This window comes from Rattus norvegicus, chromosome 16, assembly GCF_036323735.1.
Source record: "Rattus norvegicus strain BN/NHsdMcwi chromosome 16, GRCr8, whole genome shotgun sequence".
Lineage (NCBI taxonomy): Eukaryota > Metazoa > Chordata > Mammalia > Rodentia > Muridae > Rattus > Rattus norvegicus.
In genome coordinates this window covers 28,873,574-28,898,311 of record NC_086034.1, presented here as the reverse complement: position 1 = coordinate 28,898,311, position 24,738 = coordinate 28,873,574, and the positions used below count along the sequence as shown (strand labels likewise).

At 38.6% G+C, this 24,738-nt stretch overlaps 1 protein-coding gene across 9 annotated transcripts in view; it reads left to right on the top strand.

The window, feature by feature from the left end:
- The first annotated feature begins 17,439 nt into the window (after positions 1-17,439).
- Positions 17,440-24,738, top strand: part of Marchf1 (membrane associated ring-CH-type finger 1) — an 858,714-nt gene continuing 851,415 nt past the window's right edge. For 2 of the 9 annotated variants that reach the window (XM_039094632.2, XM_039094634.2), the window contains exon 1: positions 17,444-17,618. The gene's annotated coding sequence lies outside the window, so the exon portion shown is untranslated. Of the gene's footprint in view, positions 17,619-17,734; positions 17,753-17,960; positions 18,207-24,738 lie in introns of those variants that run through there. The other 7 variants (NM_001135838.2, NM_001401505.1, XM_017600176.3 and 4 more) reach the window with 6 other exon arrangements.

Genomic DNA, 24,738 nt, shown 5'->3' with positions numbered 1-24,738 from the left:
TCACCATGCCCTGATGTCCCCACAACGATGGAGCACAGTCTGGAATCGCTAGCAAAATCATCCTTTTCCGACTCCTGCTTTGCATTAGGATAGCTGATCATAGTAACAGAAATGAAATGAGAACAGCCTGCAAGAAAGGCAAACAATGGATACCACCTGCTATCCTTACAATGAAATACTAAATTCATTTCTTGAGCAGTCAGATTTATATTATTACAGAAAACATAAGCTAAGTGTGTTGACATTGCTAATAATATTTCCTGTTGGAGGAGCCATCGTAATGAAAATCAGACCCTTCCCCTCACCCTGCTTTCCCTTTTTCTTATTTTCATTTTCTCTGACTCCTCCCAAGAGACCCCTTTCAGTTACACATCAGAGTTGTCTCTCCCTCTTTTCTATCTCTCCCCAGATGAGAGGCACTCGTTTATGGTCTTGTTTAATGCTAGCATTTCAACTTCCCTATGATTGCTGGCTTTCTGCTCACTCTGTCCTGGCTCTGAAGGAAGCCTGCCAGACTGTTTTCTCCAGAGTCAAGAGTGTCTCATTCTGGTCCATCTCCCTGACTCCCCAGCAAGTGAGGAATGCTGACACTCTTACATACAGCTGACATAGCTGTCACATGCTATGAGGAAAGCTTGTATATGCCATGAATGTGTGACTAGGATGTGCTGTCCTGGAATCAACACTCCTGACCTCTTTTTTCTATGAAGAATTCGATAAATTGCTGAGCCTGCTTATAATCACAAGTGCCAACTCATTAACTATGAATCATCTGAGTCATCCAGTCTGGGATATGCCAGCCCCATGAAGAATCCTGAAATTGTTCTATTTTTCTGACTAAGGATGAGGTTGTACCCACTTATCGTAGTAACTATGTATGCACACACACACTATCTATCTATCTATCTATCTATCTATCTATCTATCTATCTGTCTGTCTGTCTGTCTGTCTGTCTGTCTGTCTGTCTGTCTATCTATCTATCTATCTATCTATCTATCATCTATCATCTACTATATGTATGTATGCATGGTACTAAGTACTAAGTGTTTCATAGTGAAGTGTTTTGGTGAGTAATGGAGCAGTGGGAGTGACAGCAGTACTGTGAGGTCATAGTGGAATAGTAAAGTTAGTATTTCCCAGCATTTCCATTTTACCTTTCATGTGTCTAGCTATGTTTAGGTACACAGCCTTTGCTACTGTGCTACACTTATCTAGGCACTTAGTATAGTAACATACTGGAGAAGTTTATAGCCTGGTAGCAGTAGGCTGTACTTTGCAGATTGTACAATATACTCTGTGATCATTACAAAATAGTGAAATTGCCTATGGATCTATTTTCTGAATATACCCTTATTGAGTGATTAATATATAGGTATATTCATATATATATATATTCTCTTCTCAGTTATTTTTCTGTTTCTATTATTTTTATTTCTGACAGAAGCAGCTAATTTCAAATATTAACTAAGAAATAAAGTACTTAATGACAGAGAAGCTAACATGGTAAAGGCTTGAAATAGCGAGTCGTACATCATCCACAATCAGAAAGTAGATAGCAATGAATTTTTGCTTAGTTCATTTTCCCCAACTGGTAAGATGTTCTCAACCTTCCTAATGCTGCGATCCTTTGACACAGTTCCTCATGTTGTGGTGATCCCCAACCATAAAGTTATTTTTATTGTTTCCTCATAACTGTACTTTTGCTACTGTTCTGAATTCTAATTAAATATCTGATATGCAGGGTATCTAATATGCACCCCCAAACTGGTTGAGAACCCCTGATCTGTTCAATCCTGGAACCCAACTAGAGAATGGTACCACGTAGAATGGCTGGATCTCTCCTCAGCTAATGTGATCAAGCTCGTCCCCCACAGCATGCCAAGGGACCCACATTCCAGGTGGTTCCAGAGTCCATCAAGTTGACACTTAGCACCAGTCACCACATTTTTGCATACAGTTACATTAAAAATGTAGTGCTTAAATATGTATGCGCACATGTGAAAATTTTGCTCTTTCACATTTTTCAGTCTGCTCCCTCTGATTTTTGCATGTGTTAATAGCTGTTAATTTGCCACCATTTTGCAGACCTCCCAGCTTCCCTTTCTTTCCTCCCACAGGCATTTCTGATACTTGTGTGGCAAAGTGACTTGCCACAGACAGCGAATGAATGCAGTGCTCTTAGGCAGAAGTTCTTAATAGACAGCACAGTTTCCTTATCTTCTGAGATGTCAAACCAGAAAGACTTGTGCTGTGATGGTGACAGGATAAAGGTGGCCAGCGTTCACTCACTGCAGGGCCTATTTTGGACAGAAAAGTAGGGCCTCAGTACAACCTGACCTAAATTATTCCCATCCTTGTAGTAAACTCTATATCCTTTTGTTTGAATTCTGTCCCCTGTTTTCTTCTTTTTAAAATCTTAACTTCCTCTAACTTCATTCTATTAAAATTTTATTCTCTACTAATATGGCTGCTTCCAAGCTATGCCTCTTTATTTTTATACATATAAAAAAATCTACCACAGCCGTTATGTGAGCTTGCCATCTATTGGCTTTCATTTTGAAATAATAAATGGACATTTTGGACCTACTTATAGCATGTTTTCTGTTGCACCCATATTCTTGTTATGAATGATTTGATAGCTTCATATAACATAGAAGAAGTATATCAGGATAATCTTATGGATGGCATAGATTAACTTAAGATTTTGAATATGCCACAAGCATGAATAACTCAATGGCAAGGAAACAAATGATTCTATTAAGAAAGGTGAAACACTTGAGTAGATATTTGTCAAAATAAGACGTACAAACGACCAACAGGTATATAAAACGTTAGACATGGTTAATAATTGTGAATGAAAAGTAAAACCATGCACAGCAATCAGAATAGATATCAGCAATGAATCAGAGACAGCAAATGTTGGCAAGGATGTGGAGATAGGAGATTCTTGCAAACTGTAGACAGGAAAATCAGTATCGTCACTAAGGAGAACTGAACAAAGAACTACTCTATGAGCCAGTAACACCACTTCTAAGTATGTAACCAAAGGATTTGAACAAACAATGAAAAAATATTTGCATTTTCATTTATCACGACATTATAAAAAAGCTAGGTTTGGAATGAACCCTCCATGTCCATCTAGACGTAAATGAAAGAAGAATTAGTGGTGTATGTGTACAATGTAACTCTATTCACCTTAAAGTTTGGGCAAGCCTTTGCCACTGGCAATTATGTGGAGAAAGGCCTTACCCTAAATGAAAAGAGCCAGACAGAGAAACAAACAAACAAACAAAAAACAAAACAAAACAAAATCAAGCATTTATTTTTAGGTGGAATTTGTATTTTAGAAAGCATTTTGTAAAACCAGCAAGCTTGATCACCGTGTATCCTTTTCATCTCAGGCCAGGATGCTACATCAAGGTTCGTGGACTCCCTTCAATTGTGGGGATGTTTCTTGTACACTTCCAGGAATGGCTGAATTTCTCTTTTTGCCAGACCATTTTTTATATTATTTTAGTGTTGTTGAAATATTTTTGGGGGACTCTGTATATTTTGAAAAATACTTTCCTCAAAGAATCCAAAATATATATTCTTATCTGAAGATAGCTACAAACAAGAAAAGAGAAACAAAGCCCAGAAGGCTTTGAACTGCAGACTGGGAGCATGATGAGGCCCTTGCACTACAACTTATGGGGCGCGGTGAAGGCCTTGAATTGCAGACTTGGAGGCATGATGAAGGCCTTGTGATCTGCAGACTGGTTGTATTTGATGAAGGTCTTGAATTAAAGAGTAGGCACGTGATGCAAGTCAAATTTTGTTGAAGAAAGGCTCTCTTAGAGCTTTCCATAATGCCATTTACTTTGCAGAGAATTTATCGACTGCTAAATTCAGTTCTGCAGTAAAATTGCTTTATTTTAAAATGAATGAAAGCCCATTGCATAAACTAAAGAAATCATTCTATGATAATCAAAACACACTAAGAATGTATAATTTTTATGGCAAAATAATGGAAAGGATAAGTATACATATCTTTGGGATTATCTTCCAGAGGGCGAGATTATATATTTGCGTTTAGAATATCTTCTGAATCTAAACCTCATGCAGTGCTTAAGTTGCTACTAAATAAAATAATATTTATAAACATCATTCATAACACTTATCAACCTCATTAATTCCTCAGCTTTAAATACTGTATGTTCTAGTGCAACAAAATAATTCACTGTTTTCCTTTGCTAATACAGGACCTTACTAAGTATCTCAGACTGGCCTCAAAGTCACTATGTAGCTAAAGATACATTGACCCTCTGATTCTTCTGCTTCTATCTCCTCAGTGCTGGGATTAAAGACATGCACCACTACACCCGAGTATGTTGAACTGGGGATCAGATCCAGGGCTTTGTGCACACTAGACAAGCCCTCTACCAGCTGAGCTACATTCCCAGCTCTAATTAATGCTTAAAAACAACTTAGAAAAATATCAATATGCATCCCTGGGGGCGCAGCTAGAAGCCAGGGATCAGGGAAGCTTTGCTGAAAATGTAGTTATTCTCTCTTGTTCATTGTTTGACATATTTAGACCCTATTGTGATTTTGATTTCTTGTGAATAGAATAATAACTACTTTTGTGTATGTAAGAGAGTAATGGAGTTGCATCCAGGTCCATGTATTTGCTCCAATTTCTGAACATTGTCCCAATGCTTGCTCGAGTAAGCAGAGCATGCCTTTGGCACTGTCCAACGTGCTGAACCCAGGCATGCTGACTCAGGTTTGCCAAGAATCAAGTTCAGGCTTGGTTGAGATTTTTAACAACACTCTACAATGCACCCTTGTGACCACAGACATTCAACTGTTTGTCTATAGAATGCTGTCAGTTTCTTATAGACGGCCTGGAAAGCACATGTCAGTTCACTTAATTGTACTGCAATGTTTCAGTTATATGTGAACTCCAAGAAACCATGAAATAAATAAAACATAAACTATAATAAAACACACACTAGCAAAGGACACATTGGATGGATTTATAAATAGGAATAGTTATTTAATACTTTTATATAATTTGCATCAAGATTGTTGATAATTATAAGAGGTAATCTCCAGCTGGGTATAGGGGCACACTCCTTTAATCTCAGCACCATGGACGCAGAGGCTGATGGATCTCTGTGAGTTTGAGGCCACAGTGAGTTCCAAGACAGCCAGGCCTGGATAGTGAGACCTTGTCTTAAAAAAAGCGTAATTTTTTTGCCATGATAAAAATACGAATAAGAGCTACATAATCTCTTAGGAACTGTCAGAATGTTTCATATATGTCAGGTAATGCAGTAATGATGACAAACCCATAGAGTCCCTCATTACTCTTGTTTTATAGATGAGGAAGCTGACAAATGTAGTTGTGAAGAGATGTCAACAGAGCCCAAGTGTAAGCAAACTGGCTCCTGGAAGTGTGCTTCTAGGGGCCCCAATGTACTGTGAGGAATTCCTTATAGGGCTATGTTGTTTAGAAAGAGCAAGAAGAAATTATTGTTATGATGTAATGTTTAGGAGAAATTGACTATAATGGTTGGTTGAGCATTTTCTTTCTAATACTAAAATAGATCACTCCCAGGAATCAGTCAAGGCAGGAATATGGACCAGAGTATTTTCACATTCCTAATTTTGGGGTATTATTTGTCAATAATAGTTTAATTTTCTATTTATTTAGTACTTCAGTAGTTCATAGTGATTACTGAAGGAGCTGAAGGGGTTTGCAGCCCCATAGGAAGAACAACAATATCAACCAATCAGACTCCCTAGAGCTTCCAGAGACTAAACCACCAACCAAAGAGTACACATGGTAGGACCCATTGCTCCAGACAAATATGTAGCATAGGATGGCTTTGTCGGACATCAGTGGGAGGAGAGACCCTTTGTCCTGGAAAGCTGTATGCTCCAGTGTAGAGGAATGCCAGGACAAGGAGGCAGGAGGGAGTTGGTGGGTGGGGGAGCACCCTGATAGAAGCAGGGGGAGGGAGGATGGAATTGGGGGTTTCCAAAGGGAAAACCAGGAAAGGGGATAACATTTGAAATGTAAATAAAATATCCAATAAAAATAAATAAAAATAGGAAAAAAACGAAAAGATCCATACCCAAATGTTAGGTGGAATCCAGGGAGTCTTTTGGAAAAGTAAAGGGAAGAAATGAGGAAGCCAGTGGGGTCCACAACACCAGAAGAAGACCTACAGAGTCAACACTGGGGCTCACAGAGACTGTATCACCAACCAAAGAGCATGTAGGGGCAGGGCCCAGGTTCTCTACACGTATGTAACAGATGTACAGCTTGGTCTTCATGCAGGTCTGTAACAATTGGAGCAGGTGCTGTCTCTGACTCTGTTGCCCATCATCTTTGGATCCCTTTCCCCTAGTTTGGCTGCCTTTGTTGGCCCTCAGTGGGAGACTATCTTCTTAGTCCTGCCTCTTTCAGTTGGTACCCATGGAGGGCCTCTCCTTTGAGGAGACAGGGATGGAAAATGAGGGGAGGAAGAGTGTGAGGATGGGACTGGGAGGATGGGGCCTTGTGATTGGGATGAAATGTGAATAAATAAGGAAACAAATAAATAATAAAAGGAGGCTGAAAGGTTTAGTTATCGATGCTCTAAATCCCGTGGGGGCATTTGCAACCATCAGCCTTCACCATTGCTCATTTTTCTTTTCTATTTTCTTTTTTATTGTTTTATATATGTGTGTTTCATCTTGTTGTGTTTTATTTTTTGTGTGGTTTTGTGTGTATGATGCATGGGCATGTATGTGAGCATGTGGGGGTGTACGCTCATGAATACTCGGGTAGAGACCACAACAGGATTTTGGGTATTTTATATCCTATTGCACTGAGACAAATTCTCTTACTGAACTTGAAGCTCACCAGTTCATATAGGCTGGCTGTTCTTCGAGCTCTCAAGAGCTCACCTATATGCTGCTTCCCAACTGTGCTGAGGTTACACGAATGTACAGCCATGCCTAGTTTTTTGTTTGTTTGTTTGCTTTTTTAATGTGGGAGCAAAGTGTTTGAACTCAGGTCCTTATGTTTAAAATAAAAGCTGTTGACTGCACCATCTCCCCAGCCCAAGCCTCAGGTGCTTTTCCTTTCATTTTCTGTATTTATAATATAGAGGAAAATGACAATTCGAAATGATTTTGCTAGTTAAATGCCTTAAGGAATGTAGAGCATTAAAAAAATGCCTAGCATTTAACACATCTCAGTAAATATGAGTTATTGGTGTCACGTTTTTATGTCACCATTAGGCTGCAATTGCATTTTTTGATAAACTTTATTCTTGTTCATAAAATATTTTGTGGTCAAAGGATATTTTATGCGTATTTAATTTTCTAATGAATGGATATTATGTTACAAAATGCATGTTTGGATGCTATTACTACCATATGCATCTTTTAAATTAGTCTGTAAGTTCAGTAAATTAAACCAACATAAATTATAATGTGCCTTAAGTAAACTGTTTTCTGTTGTGAAGCTATTTACAACATGTGATATTGGTTACAAAAACTTAAATCGTGTCAACACTTACATATGTATTAATTCAATTAAACTTAAAGGGAAAGTTGCATTTTCATTGCACATATGGTGAGTTAATCATTTATGTGTAATTAAGACAATGAAGAAACTAGAAAACAGTGCTATAGTATAGCTTGATACCATATTATATAATACCATATTATCTAAATGATCCAGTTTTGAGTCAGGAGTAAAAAAAAACTGACACTTACAGAAATAATGTATTTTCATAATTCCTAATATACATAGATTCAATCTCCCTTTAAAAACAGTGTGATTCTTCTAGAAAGCACTAGTATACGTGATAATTTATGCTACAGTGAATTTCAGACACTCTTTATGTTCTGATTGCAAAGAAGCAAGGGTAGCCAAGGGTGGCAGTATGTACTGTTGTCCCAGTTGCTTGGGAGTCTTGAGTAGCAGAAGCAATTGAGCCTGGGAATTTTCAGTAAAAACTGCATTAGAAGGAAGGAAGGAAGGAAGGAAGGAAGGAAGGAAGGAAGGAAGGAGCATAGTAAATATTCCATCCTTACATCTCACACAGTAAGAAATATTAATAATGAATAAATCATGATAGAGTATGTTAGTACAAAGTGACATGGCACTGGAAAGTAGAGGTCATGTAGGAAAGTGTGTGTGTGTGTGTGTGTATGTGTAGGTGTGTGTGTATGTGTGTATGTGTGTGTATGTGTGTGTGCATGTGTGTAAGTGTGTATATGTGTGTGTATGTGCGTGTGTATGTGTGTGTGCATGTGTCTTATAGGTGTATGTGGGATGTGTGTATATGTGTATGTATATGTATAGTGTGTGTGTGTGTGTGTGTGTGTGTGTGTGTGTATGTAGCTGTGTACATGCAGAAACCTGAGAGGACATTGTGTGTCTTCTCTATCAACCCTCACCTTATTCCTTTGAGTAAGGAATTTCCCTGAATCTGGAGCTCACATTTCTTTGCTAAGCTAGAAGCAGGCAAGACACGTGATCTTCTTGTCACAATCTCCCCATCCCCCAACACTAGAATTACTGGCACCTGTGAGACCACCTGTGAGACTACTAGCACCTGGCTTGTTATGTGGCTGCTGGAATCTGAACTCAGATTTTCATGGTTGTACAGAAGTACCTGTAACAACTTGAGCCTCCTGAGGACATCTTATAAAGAGAATGTCATGCCTGAACTGTAACCTTATTTGAGTTTTAAAGGTATGGGTTTGAAGTCTGATTATGTTTCAAGTCTTAGGTTTTGAACGGGTACAAACCTCTTCACTTACACTTCATTGACTGCAATAGGCATATCAAGTAGTAAAACTAGTTTATTGGTTTTAATAGCCCATTTTTATTATAAAACAAAATAAAATTTATTATTAAAGGGCTATTAAGTGTGGGCAAATAGTTTTCAGAAGTATGAGAAGCACCTGAAGTTATAATTCAGAGTGTGGCTCTGTGATTCAGTATAAACACACAGTGTTAAGCAGTAGAGGAATAAACTGGAAAGCCAGAAGGCAGTCTAGATTTTATCTTTTGAATTTGGATATTATTTCAATATGTGATTAAAGATGGGATTAAGAAAACACATTGTAGGAGCTGGAGGGATGGCTCAGTGGTTAAGAGCACCGACTGCTCTTCCAGAGGTCCTGAGTTCAATTCCCAGCAACCACATGGTGGCTCACAACCATCTGTAATGGATCCAATTCTCTCTTCTGGTGGGTCTGAAGACAGTGATAGTGTATTCACATAAAATAAATAAATAAATCTAAAAAAAAAAAGAAAACACATTGTGACATAGTCAGTATGAAGCCAGTGGTATTATCAATGTTCAGGGAAAATTTTTTAAAGATTTTTTTAAATTTTTATTTCATGTGTGTGAGTATTTTGCCTGCATGTATGTCTGTGCACCCCTTGTTTTGCCTGATTTCCACAGAAGCCAGAAGAGGGCATCAGGTTCCCTAGAACTGTATTTACATGTGGTTTCTTGAAACAGAATCGAGGTTCTCAGGAAGAATGGTCTATGATTCTCATAAACACTGAGCCATTGCTCCAGTTCCAGTGTGCAGAAGACAGTTAAATTAGTTGCAGAGGTAAAATTTCAAATAGTTTTCATATGCATTTATAAGACTGCTCTTTGTCTGTTGTGTGTATGTGCGTGTGTATGCACATGTGTGTCTGTGTGTGTTCGCACATACTTGCAAGATCTTCATACATGTACATGCAAAGATCCTTTGAAAGATCATTTGACAAAGTCTCAGGTCAGAAACTCCTGCTATGGTGATTGGGTGCCATGGGATTTAGTTCAGGAAAATGGCATCATTGGGTTTGCGAGCAAAGTCTGTTCCTGGTTGAGATTGTTTTGCAATGAAGGCTAAGGGCTGACCGTGAACATGTAGTCAGTTATAGACAGTTCCAATCATTAGAATAGGGCAGTATATGATTCTGTATTTTGCTAGGAGAGGGCACAATTGTCTGAGATTTATTAAACAATATGTTAAGAAATAAAACATTTAATGGCATGAACATAAAGTTAAGTAAAAACTAGTTACCTCCAGAAATATTGGAAAATCCTGAACCACCTTAGAACTGACATAATCTAATCTCATAATTCATAATATAATTTCTAATATATTAAAACCTTACTGGGACCTAGAATTGGGAAAAACTTCAATTGTGAGGTTGAATTGGAGAAAACATTATTCTCACCCTGAATATCCTTATTCAAACCCAACCCAACTGGAAGCCACAGAATAAGGAGACAACGCCACCCCACCCAAATCATCCTTCTGGATCACTGAGAAACCTAAAGAAGAGAGATCAGGTCTGATGGGAGAGCAGACAGATAAGACCATAGAAGATCAAAAGACTCAAAAGGAGAACAATGGCAATGGAAAAGATTAAAGTATTCTTGAAATTCTCGTTGAAAAGAATGCAAAAGACCATGATGACTCTATCCCTCATCCCTAACAGGACTCTGTTAACGCACATGAAACAGCATTTGGTTAGAAATCACAATGACTTTGTCTCCAAGATTCAATTAATTATAATAAAATAATTTAATACATTTATATGCTTTACAGGAGAGATTAAATATTTCAGTAGAATGCACATCTACTTTTGTTGTAGTCATAAATTTATGCTTAGTCAACCATATTGTTGAGATTTCATAGGTGCATCATCCTTGTCATTTCCAGCAGACACTGCTTCACAGATGACATCCTGATCCTCTTTTTATCCTGCTCTTAGGCAATTTTTCCTGAGTGTTAGGTACGGAACTTGTATTGTAAATGTACCAGGTGGGGCTGGCACCCTGTCTATGACATCTCTAACCAGTAATAGTTGGCTAAGTTAACAGTATAGGTCATGAATTCCCTATATGGATGGTGTTTACCTTCAATTAGACAACTGTTGATTATTCTCAAGAATTATCTTGACAGAGAAGCTAAAACTGTACAATAGAAAAAATGCACCATCTTAAACAAATGGCGCTGGTCTAACTAGATGTCTGCATGTAGAAGAATGCAAATAGATCCATTCTTAGCACCGTGCACGAAACTCAAGTGTAAGTGGGTCAAAGACCTCAACATAAAATTGGAATCACTAAATATAATAGAAGAGAAAGTGGGGGATAGCCTTGAGCTCATAGGCATAGGAGACAACTTCCTGAGTAGAGCATCCACAGCTCAAGCACTAAGAACAACAATTAATAAATGTGACCTCATGAGGTCACTGCAACTAGACAAAATGCCCCCTACAGAACTGGAAGAGAGGATCACCAACCCCAAATGGAACAGAGGACTAATATCTAAAATATATAAAAGAGCAAGAAATCACACACCAGCAAAACAAATACCCCAATTTAGAAAAATGAGTCAAAGAGCTAAGCAAGAGAATTCACAAAAGAAGAATCTCTAATGGCCAAGAAATATTTAAATGTTCAACATCTTTAGTCTTTAGGGAAGTGAAAATCAAAATGACTCTGAGATTCCAGTTTACACCCGTTAGAATGGCTAAGATAAAAAACTCAAGGGACAGCTCATTCCTGGCAGGATGGGAGCAAAGGACCACTCCTCCATTGCTGGTAGAAGTGTAAACTTGTACAACCACTTTGGAAATCAATTTGGTGGTTTCTAAGAAAATTGACTATGTTATATTTGATTTCCTGTAAATCTTAATTCCATACGTGTAAATGAGATCAACCAAGGCAATTAAAGTCAGAGGTAGAATCAGACATGGCAAGATGTAGGTAGAAATACTGAGCACAAATCACGAATGATGCTATTAAGGCCAGTAGAGTGAGCATTAGATTAAGAATAACCTTAACCTACGGCTGATACAGACTTCAGGCACTCGGCACTTCTATCACTCAATTTCTTTTATTTTTGGAAAAAGCTTCAAACCCCTTCTTGCATTGCTGACTGTAACTACACAGGAATCCTTTTCCTTTCACAAGCAATGCATCTCTTTTAAAGTGTGAGTTCTTCTTCCTAAAGAAAACAATTCTCCATCCTTTTCTTTTTCTTTCTTCAAACAGAAGCAACTCACAAATAGTTACAACTATGTCATGGCAGTGTCAGTGACCAGCACTGCTGCTGGGGCATCAGCAAGGTGAGCTTGCAGCGGCTAACAGACCATCTGTCCTGTTAATAACAGTGTTTAATTTCACACAAGTGTTCTGAAACCTAAGTCCAAATAACAGTATTTAGATAGGAAGAACGTAATAAATAGGAGAGTTTGTACCCTTTAGCACACAATACAAATGGGAAGCTATTCATTATTTTTTAAAAGCTGCTTGTTATATAAATGAGAAGTTTGTTCATCGCTCCAAATTAACAGTGCATCTTGAAAGACTAACCATTTGTTCATTTTAACCGTTGAACCAATCTATTCCAACTAATTCTTGTTAGCAGAGTTGCTAAACAGCCAACTATGAGAAGACTAGATAAAAAGGGTTTGGAAAAATTACCTGTGCTGAATCTTTTTAATTCAATAAATGTTGGCCATGCATCTATGCTCTGAGAATATCAATATCCATGAGAAACCTATGGACCCCTGAGATGTAATATATAAGATGAGCAACCATTTTTTTCAATATTTCCAGTAGGGATAACAACTTTCACTCAATCTACCATCAACAGAAACCCTGAAGGATCAATTGTATAGAAAAGGCACTTGGCAAAGTAGTGTTTCTCTCTGTTTAAATTAATGGTTTGTGGGATTTAAAATATTTTTATTTTATGCTAATTTCTTTTTAGGCAAAAATCACCATATCTTGTTTAATGACAAAGACTAAGGATGAACTAAAAAGTAAAATTAATTTACTATCTTCAAGTTATTTTCTTCAAGAATAACTTTGGAAATATTTCATTAACAGGGATGGTGAAAATAAAACTAGTGACAAATTTAGCAACTGGTTAAAAAATTTACAAAAGCTAAGTATTCGTCAAATAGAATATAAACACATACATGAATATGGACATTGTATTAGTTACTTGTATCATTGCTGTGACAGAATACTTGATGCAAACCCAAGAAAGGATTTACTTAGGGTTATAGTTGAGGGCATAGTTCATCATGGAGAGGAAGTTACATCAGCAGACTTGATGCAGCTACTGTTGCATCCAGTTAGCAAACAGGGAGGGGCAATGGAGGGAGAACAGGGCAGATACAGAGAAAAAGACACAGAGAGTGTGGAGAAAAACAGAAAGAGAGAGAAGAGAGAAAAGAAGAGAAGAAAGAGAGGAGAAAAGGGTATGGAGAGACATACAGAGCAACAGAGAAAAATAAGAGAGAGGAGAGAGAGGGATGAGAAGTGGAGGAAGAGATGAGAGAGAGCAAGGGAACATATTTTGTGCTTAACTGACTTTCTTTTTTAAAGACCCTAGCCCAGGGGTATTAGGCTGAGACCCACAGTTGGGCAAGTCTTTTCATTTCAGTTATCCCAATGTAGCTAATGCCTCAAATAGGCACACTTGTCACCTAGAAACTCAACATTCTGTGACGTTGACAACACTGACTATCACAAAGGTACACCACCATTTTCCCATTTGACACTTTCAGAGAAAATGTATCTAAGAGTTGCTGATATGAAGACAGACTTCACATGAGTTTCTTGGGAGAATCAAGTCTTATTTCTGACTCTTGCTAGTTTAGCTCCATGGACAATGTTTGAAATTCTTCTAAGTTTCTTTTATGTCTCATAAGATAGCTATAGAACCAGGTAAATTGGAGATAAAATAGACTAACGTGTATAACTAATACCACACATCATCTGGCATGTTTCATGAGTTTTTCAATAAAAATTCTAATTTTGTTTATTTTATATCAACAATCTGTAAAGAACAATACCATGCCACTCTATTTCATGGAATTATGAGGGTATGGGAATGCATGTACCATGATGCACATGTGGAAGTCTGAGGCATCCTATGGTGTCACTCTCATTATTGTTTATTATTGTCTGTACCAGGATAGCTGGGCCAAGAACTTCCAGGGAGTCTCCTTTCTCTGCTTTCCTCTACAACAATGAGATTGTAGACACGCACTACCACACCTGGTTTTATGTGGGTTCTGGAGAGTTGAACTAAGGACAAATACATCAAGTAATTTACCCATTGATCAGTATCTCCCCTGGAAAAGCTTGTTTTAAAAATTACTAGGTATAAGTTACTCTATTAATGAAAATAAAACAAAAGCATAAAAAGATTGTATTTGGTGGAAGACCAGAAGATACAAAGGGAAATGTTACATCTTTTGACTCTGTCTCTCTTTGTCTCTGTCTTATCCCTCTCCCTCCTTCCTTCTTTCCTTCTCTTCCTTCCTTCCTTTCTTGACTAGCAAATGACTGACTGCTTTAGTAAAGAAACTCATGCATCATGATGGAAATAGCCTAGCAGAGCATCAATAATTGAGGGGGCGTTAATACAGTCATTCTAAATCTTCAGTGTCAATGTTTAATATAATCATTATTTAAACAAAATTAGATTGTATGTTAGGTTTATAGAATATGACTTTTGAGGTAAACTTTTTTAATGAACTATAATGCTTCTGAGTTTTTTATCTAATAATTATACATTTTATTTTGGTAGGTTGTAGCTACCCATTTGGAAAAAGAATCTTAAAACACTAAAAAAGTGAATTTTTTCTCTCTTTGGCTTTTTTAAAAATTAGATGTATTTCTTTACTTACATTTCAAATGTTATTACCTTTCCCGGTTTCCTGTCCATAAGCCCTCATCTCCCTTCCCCTCCCCCATATGGGTATTACCTCATCCATCCCCCTTACTGCCCCCACCCCATATTTCACTGCACTGGGGGTCCAACCTTGGCAAGAACAAGGACTTCCCCTTCCACTGGTGCCCCAACAAGGCTATTCCCTGCTACATACATATGCAGTTAGAGCCCTGGGTCAGTCGGTGTAGTCTTTCCATAGTGGTTTAGTCCCTAATGGAGGAGTTAGAGAAAGAACTGAGGTAACTGAGGGGGTTTGTAACTCCATAGGAAGAACAATACCAACCAACCAGATCCCCCCGTACCCCCTCCCGGGAGCTTCCAGGGACTAAGCCACCAACCAAAGAGTACACAAGGAGCAAGCCATGGCTTCAGCCGCATATATAGCAGAGAATGGGCCTTGTTGGGCATCAGTGGGAGGAGTAGCCCTTAGTCCTGTGAAGGCTAGATGCTCCAGTGTAGGGGAATGCCAGGGCAGGGAGGAGGGGAGGGAATGGGTGGATGGGGAAGCACTGTCATGGACCAGGAGATTGGGGATGGGATGGGGGGATTTCTGGAGGGGAAACCAAGAAAGGGGATAACATTTGAAATGTAAATAAAGAAAATATCCATTAAAAGAAAAGAAAAATTATATGTTAAAATATTTTTAGGAAAAACAACCAAAATGAAGAAAAAAAACATACAAAAGAATTCTTAATGTTATATTTAAAAGGTAGAGATATTAGCAAAGATGTTTAAAGCACATAGGTATAATACATATGAAAAATGTTAACCTATTTTATCTTAAAAATTCTAATTTGCAAATGACTAAGTGAAAGTTAACCCTTTTAGACTTATGTTATTTCCAAACTATATACATCACAGACTTTTGGATATTTTATTTAAAATAAGTTCTCGTTTTGTTTTAAAGCATTTTTTTTGGTGTGCATGAGTGCATGGATGTAAGTGCACATGTGTGTACCTAGTGCCCGTGGAGGTCAGAAGAGGCCATCGGATACCCTGGAGCTGGGGTTATAGGTGGTTGGAAGATCTGGGAGCTGAACCAGCTCCTTCCCAAGAGCAGTAAATACTTTATAACCTCTGAGCTATTGCTCCAACCTCAGTCTGGCTTTTTCACAGGTAATGTATTGTCTTTTGCTGGGAGAAGTCCTGCTGAATTCCACAATTTCATAATGTATGAACTAACCTCTCTAACACAGGGAATAGGCTTCAGTGTTGTTGCTACAGTTACTGCCATGTGGAGTCCTCTTTCCCTTTACGAAAGAGAAAGTTTCTAACTGTACCCACATTTGTAATGAATGCTATTCCAGAAGGTATACCTCTATGGAATAGAGTTTAGATGCTGACCCCAAACACGGCAAGTGAACTTCATTGCCAACACCGACTGCTGCTGTTATGCATTGTCTTCCAGGGATGAGAAGGGACACGTTATTTTGCAAAAGTCAAGAGGCTTCTTGGAACATAGACAGCTAAGGGCATAAACCCTCAGATGCTGGTGTCTGGCATTCATTTGTTTTTATTGGGAGTTATTATTTTTATGTGGATGTGTGTGAACATGAATACATGTTTATGAATCCTATGTGCAGGTGCCTGCAGATGCCAAGAGAGGGCATTGGATCCCTGGGACCTGGAGTGGCGGAGGACAGAAAGCCTCCTGATATGGGTGCTAGGAATCTGAACCCAGGGCTCACACAAGAGCAGTCATTGCTCTTAACCACTCAGTATCTCTCTAGCAACAAGGGTTCTGGTATTTGACAGCAGGAGTTTCGGATATGCCTGTGTTCTAGACTCATGTACGTATGGAGCTCAGACTGTAGGTTGTGCTTGTGTATTAATATTGGTGGAACTTTGAAAGTATTAAGCCTAGTGGCCAATTTGATGCTTGCAATAGAACTTTTTAGGAGTGTTACAAAGAACATTAAACAACAGAAGCTGGCATCACACCTTTGGTAAACATTATGTGACTCGTTTCCCTCCTAGTTGGCAACCCTTGGAGAAGTCAAGAGAGGCGTTTGCTCTATCTTGGCTGTGTTTGCTAGTCCTTAGGGTACCTTCCAGTCTTTGGTGATTATATGCAAGGAAAGCATTACCAAGGTAGCCAGAAATTCTGGTGGAGAGTTGCAATCTCAGTGTTCCAGTCATAGATCATCCACCCTTTATCACCTCCTAACCTTTGCTGGGCATCACCAAGGCAGGCCCTGACAGGAGGAACTTTCTGCTGAGACCAGACTCCAGTCTTCCTGGAGGCTGTCTTCGTTCTCTTCCCTGCAGCACAGGAATCATCACAGAAGCGCAGCTCTCAAGAAGCCAAGAGAAGGCCATCAGCTATAAGAACGATGAGAAAACTTTCTCCTTACCCTTATCTTTTGCCACTAATTTAGATGTTGTTTAAAAGTCACTAGAATAGAAAATACTGTTTCCTCTAGGCTCTGTCTCCACCATGTGCGTCTCACCCTGCCCTTTTCTGAAGTCCCTTCTCAGTCCTGTCCTTGACTCCAGCTAAACGGGTCCATGTTAGGTTCTAGGAACAACTAAAGTCTCCGCTGTGTCTTCTGCCTGCTTTGCTTTTCCCCATGTGAGCGCTGGATTATTCCAGTTTTTGAGCATGGCAGATTTCCACTGGATGACATCATGGGAGCCCAGTGAGTGCTGCTGGTGGAGGGGGACAGAGAAGGGGAGGAGGCTCAGAGGAGGAAAGAGGGCTGGGGAGCCAAGCCAGAGCCGGGTTGCCTGCCACCCGGCTGCACGTTTGTGAGCTGAGGAGTGCACCGCCAGTCTCTGACAAAGGATGGGAGGATGCCACTGCCCTGGGATGCCGGCTGCGCGCAGCCTGCCGGCTGCCTGAGCTACTTCACCCTCCCCGGTGAGTGATTGCAAAGACCGTTTGATCAGCCTCAGGCAGAGTCCACACTCTCTTTGGCTAGTGGTCCTGGGAGGCTTGTCCGTTCTCCGGAGCACAAGACTTGGCACAACTGTAGCTTGGAGCGCAGGCAGCAGGTGACTTTGCCCAGGTGGATTCTGCACGGGAGGTCCTGCTCCCCAGCTTAGATGGGTACCCAAGCCGCTAGAGGCTGGCTCCTTTGCTAGGCTTCCCCAGCGGGGTGCTGCTCTGGTAGCCCCCCTGGTAGACCTTGGGTAGATTATAAGTAAGCACTGTTTACACCCGCAGCCGCACCCCTCGGAAAGCAATTCCTATCAGTGTCTTCCTCTAGGGTGGGCTTGAGAGAGAAAGAGAGTACGGGTTATCCAGGGAAGGGCGCGCACCGCGAAAGACCGAGTGAAGCCTTTGTCTTGGGTTTTACGCGGATGCGCTCAAACCTGAATCAGACTCTTAGCAACTGTTGGGTTTGGTACTGGTTCCCCGGCTGGGTGAGGGATGCCGCTCTGTTCCTGTTGCAGGAGAAGTGGAGAACTGGGACTTTGGACACGGAAAGGGTCCTGCGCTCACAGGGTGAGTGTCGCAGTTATCCAGGTGTGGAGCTGGCTTTTGGCGCACAAGGAAGTGGAGTAGATGGTGAAGACAGAGCGAGCGAGCAAGAGAGATGCTCAAGTTTTATACTAAGTGGTGCAAAGGGAATCAGCAAACTTACAGAGGATGGCTCTCGATTTTTTTTTGTCCTTTCTGATGCGCTTCTTTGGGGGTATTGTTTGTGGAGAGTGAACGAGGCTGAGCTATGTCCAATGTGAATTTAAAGAGCTCCAGGTTTTCGTGGCAATTTCTTTTGTTACTATGGAAATATTTTGCTCGATAAATAAGCTAAACATCATTATCTTTACTGTGGTGTAGCTTGTGGACTTGAAGCAGTTCAGAAACTGCTCAAGTGCCTTAGTTGGGAGTAGTACCCTGTGCGTCAACATACCAATGCCCAAGCTGCCTGGCTTCCTGCCCAGGGGACACTTGCTTTATCTTTGAATTCCTGCTGTTTGGGAAGAGTCCAATTTTCTTATCAGAAGGAAATGGTGATATTCGTAGGAACAAGTGTGTTTCTGTCAGTCTCCCACCAACCACCTTGTGGTAAATATGGAAACCAATAAAATCTTGATACTTGGGGTTCACTTACAAAAGAAAGAGTTTAAAAGCCCTGTCATCAGGCAGCTTAAATAAACCTTAATAGCTAATTCATATTCCTGGAATAGTGGGAAAATCACTGATCATTACGAAGATTCCAGGTCTACAATTTTGGTGTGAGTGTTCCTAAGATAAAGACACAATACAAGAATAAGGTAATACCAGTTATAATTCAAATATTTTATTTTGTCTGTAAAGGCTTAATGTTTTCCTTTAGATTATTATGTATTCCTTAAAGATAGCTGGTCTTAATGAAGGTCTTAAGAGACAGAGAATCAAAACATATTTTCTACCTCTATGATTTCCTCTTCTGATAGTTTGTGTTCCTTTCAAGGCAAAGATGATAGGAAATGATTGGAATAATGCATGTGCTGAGAGTGAAGGGAGATCTGAGCTACCAGAACTCATGTTTATAAGTATGAGTCACAGAACTAGGAAGGCTATCACAGTGCATTACTTTGATTTGAGGGAAGCTCACTTTGGGTTTTACATGCTCGTCTCCTCTGAGAAGAACACAAAGTGCTTGATTAAGTGAAGCTATGTACAGAGACAGATAATTTGACCAGAGAGCTTGCCTTTACCCAGGACTGCTGAAATTGGCATAACATTTTTTCTGTGATTAAAAAAGCAAAAAGAATGTTTACTGCATTAGTTGGGTCTTGACTTCTTGTCACAAAAGGCTCTGTTCCTCCAGAGTTTTTCTTTCCAACTTCTTTTGTGTCTTTGTCGTAGAGCATACTCAATTCTATAAGGTTCCTGAATACCTGTTGCTCATGTTGACTGCTTATCCCTGACAGTATAATAGATTATCCTTAAGGCTATACATAGACCTAAACAGTGCACATGTGCGCGCACACCACACACACACACACACACACACACACACACACATATGTATACCATAATTCTGAACAGACAAGCAAGCAATGACAAGCAGAGCATTTTGTGACATTTGATTCATTTCACACAAATGATATTGCCTTTAAAATATTTCTAAGTTAATAAAAATATAAAGCTGCAATTTTATTTCATATCTATAGGAATTTAATTAAAAATGTTCTACCACCTACCCCCAAGCTACAAATGTTTCCACATTTTACTATGGTTGTATCTGTAATATGTAAGAAGAGTCTGCACAAAAGACAGGTGTCCCATATGAGTGTGACATATTTGATAGGATGTACAATAAACATAGTGAATAAAATGGTGTTCCTGCGGTAAAGATTATTCACCTAGCCTTCTTTAACATATGTTGCAAATAGTTTAGTTGTTTCAATATAGAAGAATTCTAAGCTAGAAAATGAGAGTAAGCAGTTAATCAAAGCCATAGCATGCTGCCAAGAGCAGACTCTATGATGTGCAGACATGACACTGCCATCATGGGGAAGAACACTGTACCAGTTACTCTTTTCTCACTTTGATCAAACAGGGACGTGAGTGAGTAGAGGTTCATTTTGGCTTGCAGTTAGGAGGAGTACAGTCCATCGTGGTAGAGGAGGCCTGGTGATCGAGTGACTCACAGCTGGGCAGCATGTACGTGGCTGGCTCGTCCAGCTGACAGAAAGTGGAGAAAGGGGTATGCTTATGCTCATCCACTTTCTTCTCTTTAACTTTTTATTCCGTCTGGGCCCCGAGCTGATGGTATGGCGCTACCTGTGTTCAATGTGGGTCTTCTCTCCTTATCACTAATCATATGCCAGAATCCTGGAAAGTTTCCAAGAAGAGATGCTATACAGCATGGAGTTCATATTAGTTAATAGCCTGTTGCTTTTCATTTTTCTAGTTTATTGATTTAACAGAAACTTTAGCATTTCTATGATTTGAAATTTCCTTCATTTTCCCTCAGGCGATGTTATTGTTATGAACCCAATCAGAAGGTTATTTTGTGTCCTTTCCATGAATACAGCTTATGTATGGCTTTTCCTGCTGAAGGATACTTATGGATAACATAACATTACTCTTGTTGCGGGTATTATTTGATATGGATATCGGCTAGCCAAATATGGCTGAAAAGTTGTCCCGACTTACTTTCTTCTGCAATTACAAAATAAGAGCAAAGGTCAGGAGTTACAGGGTTATTTAAGATATTGACAAGTATATTTTTATTTTTAATTACATCTATTTTGCACGTGCATGTGATATGTGCATGTGCATATATCACAGTTTGAGTGTGGAGGTGAGAGGATACCTTGCTGGGGTTGATTTTCTACTTTCACCACATGGATACTTGGGATAAAACTCTGACTGTTAGGCTTAGAAGTCAGTGCCTTTACCCACTTAGTCATCTTACTAGCCTAAGTATCTACTTTAATGAAAGAGTAAAGAAAATTTTATTGCAGATTTTACACTTAGAATTAAAGATACCATATTAGTCAGGATTGTCTAAAAGAACAGAACTGGTAGAATTAATGTATCTTTAAAGACATTTATTTGATTGATTTACTTGGTATGGTCTGGGTAGTCCAATAATGGTTGACTCTTGGAGGTGCCAAAAATTAGAAATTGTTCAATCCATGTTGCTGGATAACTGAGTAGTCCAATCTGGGACCAAAAGCTGGGACGATATCAGAATTTCCACTGGTTTTTAATCTTCATTGGAAAGAAGAAGAAGTTGGTTGTCATATCAGTTCAAGAACTCGTGTTAAAAGAAATAGACTCACAGAAAACTCAGTTCAAAAATACAGGATAAATGAACTTGTCAGCAAGAGTGACAGCAAACAGGCTTATAGTAAGTTTCTTCTTCTTCTTCTTCTTCTTCTTCTTCTTCTTCTTCTTCTTCTTCTTCTTCTTCTTCTTCTTCTTCTTCTTCTTCTTCTTCTTCTTTTCCTCTTCCTCCTCCTCCTCCTCCTCCTCCTCCTCCTCCTCCTCCTCCTCTGCCTCCTCCTCCTTCCCCCATGTCTTTTTATCTTGACTGCTACAAGATGGTACTGTCCACATTTAGGGTGGGTTTTCACACTTCAAATAATCTGATCAGAAATGTCTCTAATGGGAACACCCAATGGTGTGTGTTTAGTTGACAATCAAAAGGAACCATCATAGATGTTTTGTGTCAATGTCTTTAGAAGTGATCATTAATGATTTAATATATATTTGTAATGGTTTAGTAAACACTGGACACATTTTTATAGTAATGTGCTTCCGTATATTACCAGTTAGTCAGCTACTTTATTATGGCTAAATGATAAACTCAACAAGAAATAAACATTCTAGCCTTGACCTTATCATGTAATCAAGGATAACTCTCTCCTGTGAGTCTATTTCTTTTAACACGAAATGTATATGACCATTTCTGGCTTGTTTTTATCACTGGGGGAGGACAACACTCATGTATGGCAGTGATTTGAAAAACTCAAGAAAAGCAGTCTGACAAATAAACAATTAACCGTGTATCTTTTCAATTTCAACTTCATTTCAGTTAAAGACATAGCTTTATAACTATGAATTTAAATCATCTAGCATTTTAAATCAGTGGCATATTTTAACTATCCCTTTATTATAATTTTCTCTGTCAAACTATGAATTTTTAAATTAACACCATTTTATTAAAATTAGCCGAGTAGTACTTTTTCAAACTATTTTCGTATAGATGTAATTCTAAATGATATTTAAGATAGGCATAATTTTATTCAGTGAGATTTCTTTTTCAACAAACTAACTTATTTTGAAAATCTTTTCCCAAACCTATCAAGTCTTATTGTTACTTTGGAATTGGTACATCTTTGTATCTAATTTCTTCAGTGTTCGTGTGATATATCCAGATATCATTTTCTTTTTGCCTATTCTCCCTGAATTTAGAGCTTCTTATACATGTTAATTCATTTCTTCACACATATCAAGAGAGAGTCATTGAATTCTTGCCTATTGTCTCTGCACATACAGCTCTATTGTTTCTTCTTTCTCTCAGTATGTGTAGTGGATTGATTCATCACACCCAGCATGCTTCTTAGGCTTGCCTTACTAGTTCATATTCTTCATTTTCTTCTCAACTGCTTTAATATTTCTTCTGACCTTTCATTCCATTTACCTGTCACCTTTTACATATATCCAAAGGACTGCCCTCGTATTTGGATGTTCTGTTATATTTGTAAATTTCAATGATACATTTAAAGCAAGCTATTAAAAGAAAGCCAGTATGTAGCACTCTGCTGTGGTTTCTGCTTCAGTTTGTGCCTCCAGGTGCCTGCCTTGAGTTCCTATTCTGACTGCCTGACATGACAGACTATGGTGTGGACATGTAAGCTGAAGTAAGTCCTTCTCTCCAGGTTGCCTTTTGTCACAGTGTTTTGTTATAGCAGTGGAAATTTCTAGGTGTGGCAGATAAGTGTCTGCTGGATTTTCCATAACTTGTTTTTCTGAGAGAATTCTGGTTCTTCATGTCTCAAACGTGTCACGTTATTCCTCAAAGACTGTAAAAAACATGTGCAAGATTCTTCATCTTGTAAGAACCATATTCTGTTCTCATTCTCCTTGTGGAAGAAGCAACTTAAAAAGGATCTTGCCTCACTGATACATTCTTCTTGTGAGATATTATAAGGAGACTCTATTCTTGGACATTTCCAGATGCTCTGGGACCTAGATTTTGAGTATTTCTCCCAAATATCACATTGTCCTGGTATCCAGTTTGGTGCTACTGAAAAGCTATGGAACTTTGCAGCTAGGCCATAATGTTAGAAGTTCAGGTTCTTGTCAAAGTCCCATGGATGGAGATTATGTCACAGTGTCTACTTCTTACATCCTTTTGAAGCCTGAGCAGTAGGTTAAGTGATTTTTCTCTATTACATACAACCTTTCTGATGAACTCCCTCAACCCAGGCCCCAAAGCAATGTCAACTTATCATAGACTGAAACATCCAAAAACTGAGAAAAAAAAACTTGTCACCTTTCAAGGAATCTCAGGTGTGTGATGCCTTAATAGAAACCTAACAAGAAATACATACTTTATTTACGTCAGAATTGTATTTTTAATGTCAGGTTTGTCTAGTGCCTTTAGTGACATATTTTTAACATACTATAGGGTTTTCTGCCAATTGAAGCAGATTATTTATTTATTACTAATTATGAATGCAGATATTAAAGACCCAAGCTCATTACCTTATAAAACTAGAGTTACTAACTTCAGCCTACAAGACTTAAGTCCATTTAAGTTTTTAAATGTACCATAATAAAGAAATTGGCTTCTGTTAGTAAATTACATTGTATGTCATTTGATATAGAAGCCATTCATCCATTTTTTTCTAAGGTAGATCTTAGACTGTGAAAATTAATAATTCAAATAAACAATAAATTCAATTTCTTGGTAATTTTTCTTTTAGAATGATACCCCTGCCCAAGTATGTATGCTATAGCAAGGTCTTTTTCTAAACACAAGTACTCAGTGATAAATTAGTCAAACTTAGAAATAAATGTCATATATATGGAAAGAAAAACATAGAAATATGGACTCTGCCCCTTCTTAGAAATTATTTACAAATTATTATGTAAAAAAAGCAACTGATGTATATGGATATCTGGTCATCTCTATGTGGGAGACTTATGAAACTGGCAATATATGCATAAAACTGAATAGACTTTGAGTCCAATCCATAGACTTATGAATAGCTCAGATCATACCAAAAGTATAATATTATACACAGACAAGATAAATTATCTATAATTCTACAGGTTGGTTTATGTTGTGTTAAATGACATGGGGAGGTACTCAATGTGAATGATATATATTTGCTTGTTTTATTTTATATATTTATTAATGATTCTATTTGTTTTATATTTTATTTTATGTTTAATGTAGGTTTTTTTTTCTGCATGTATGTCTGCGTGAGGGTACACTACCTCTGGAACTGAAGTTATAGGCAGTTGTAAACTGCCATGTGGGTGCTGGGAACTAAACCCAGGTTCTCTGGAAGAGCACTCAGTG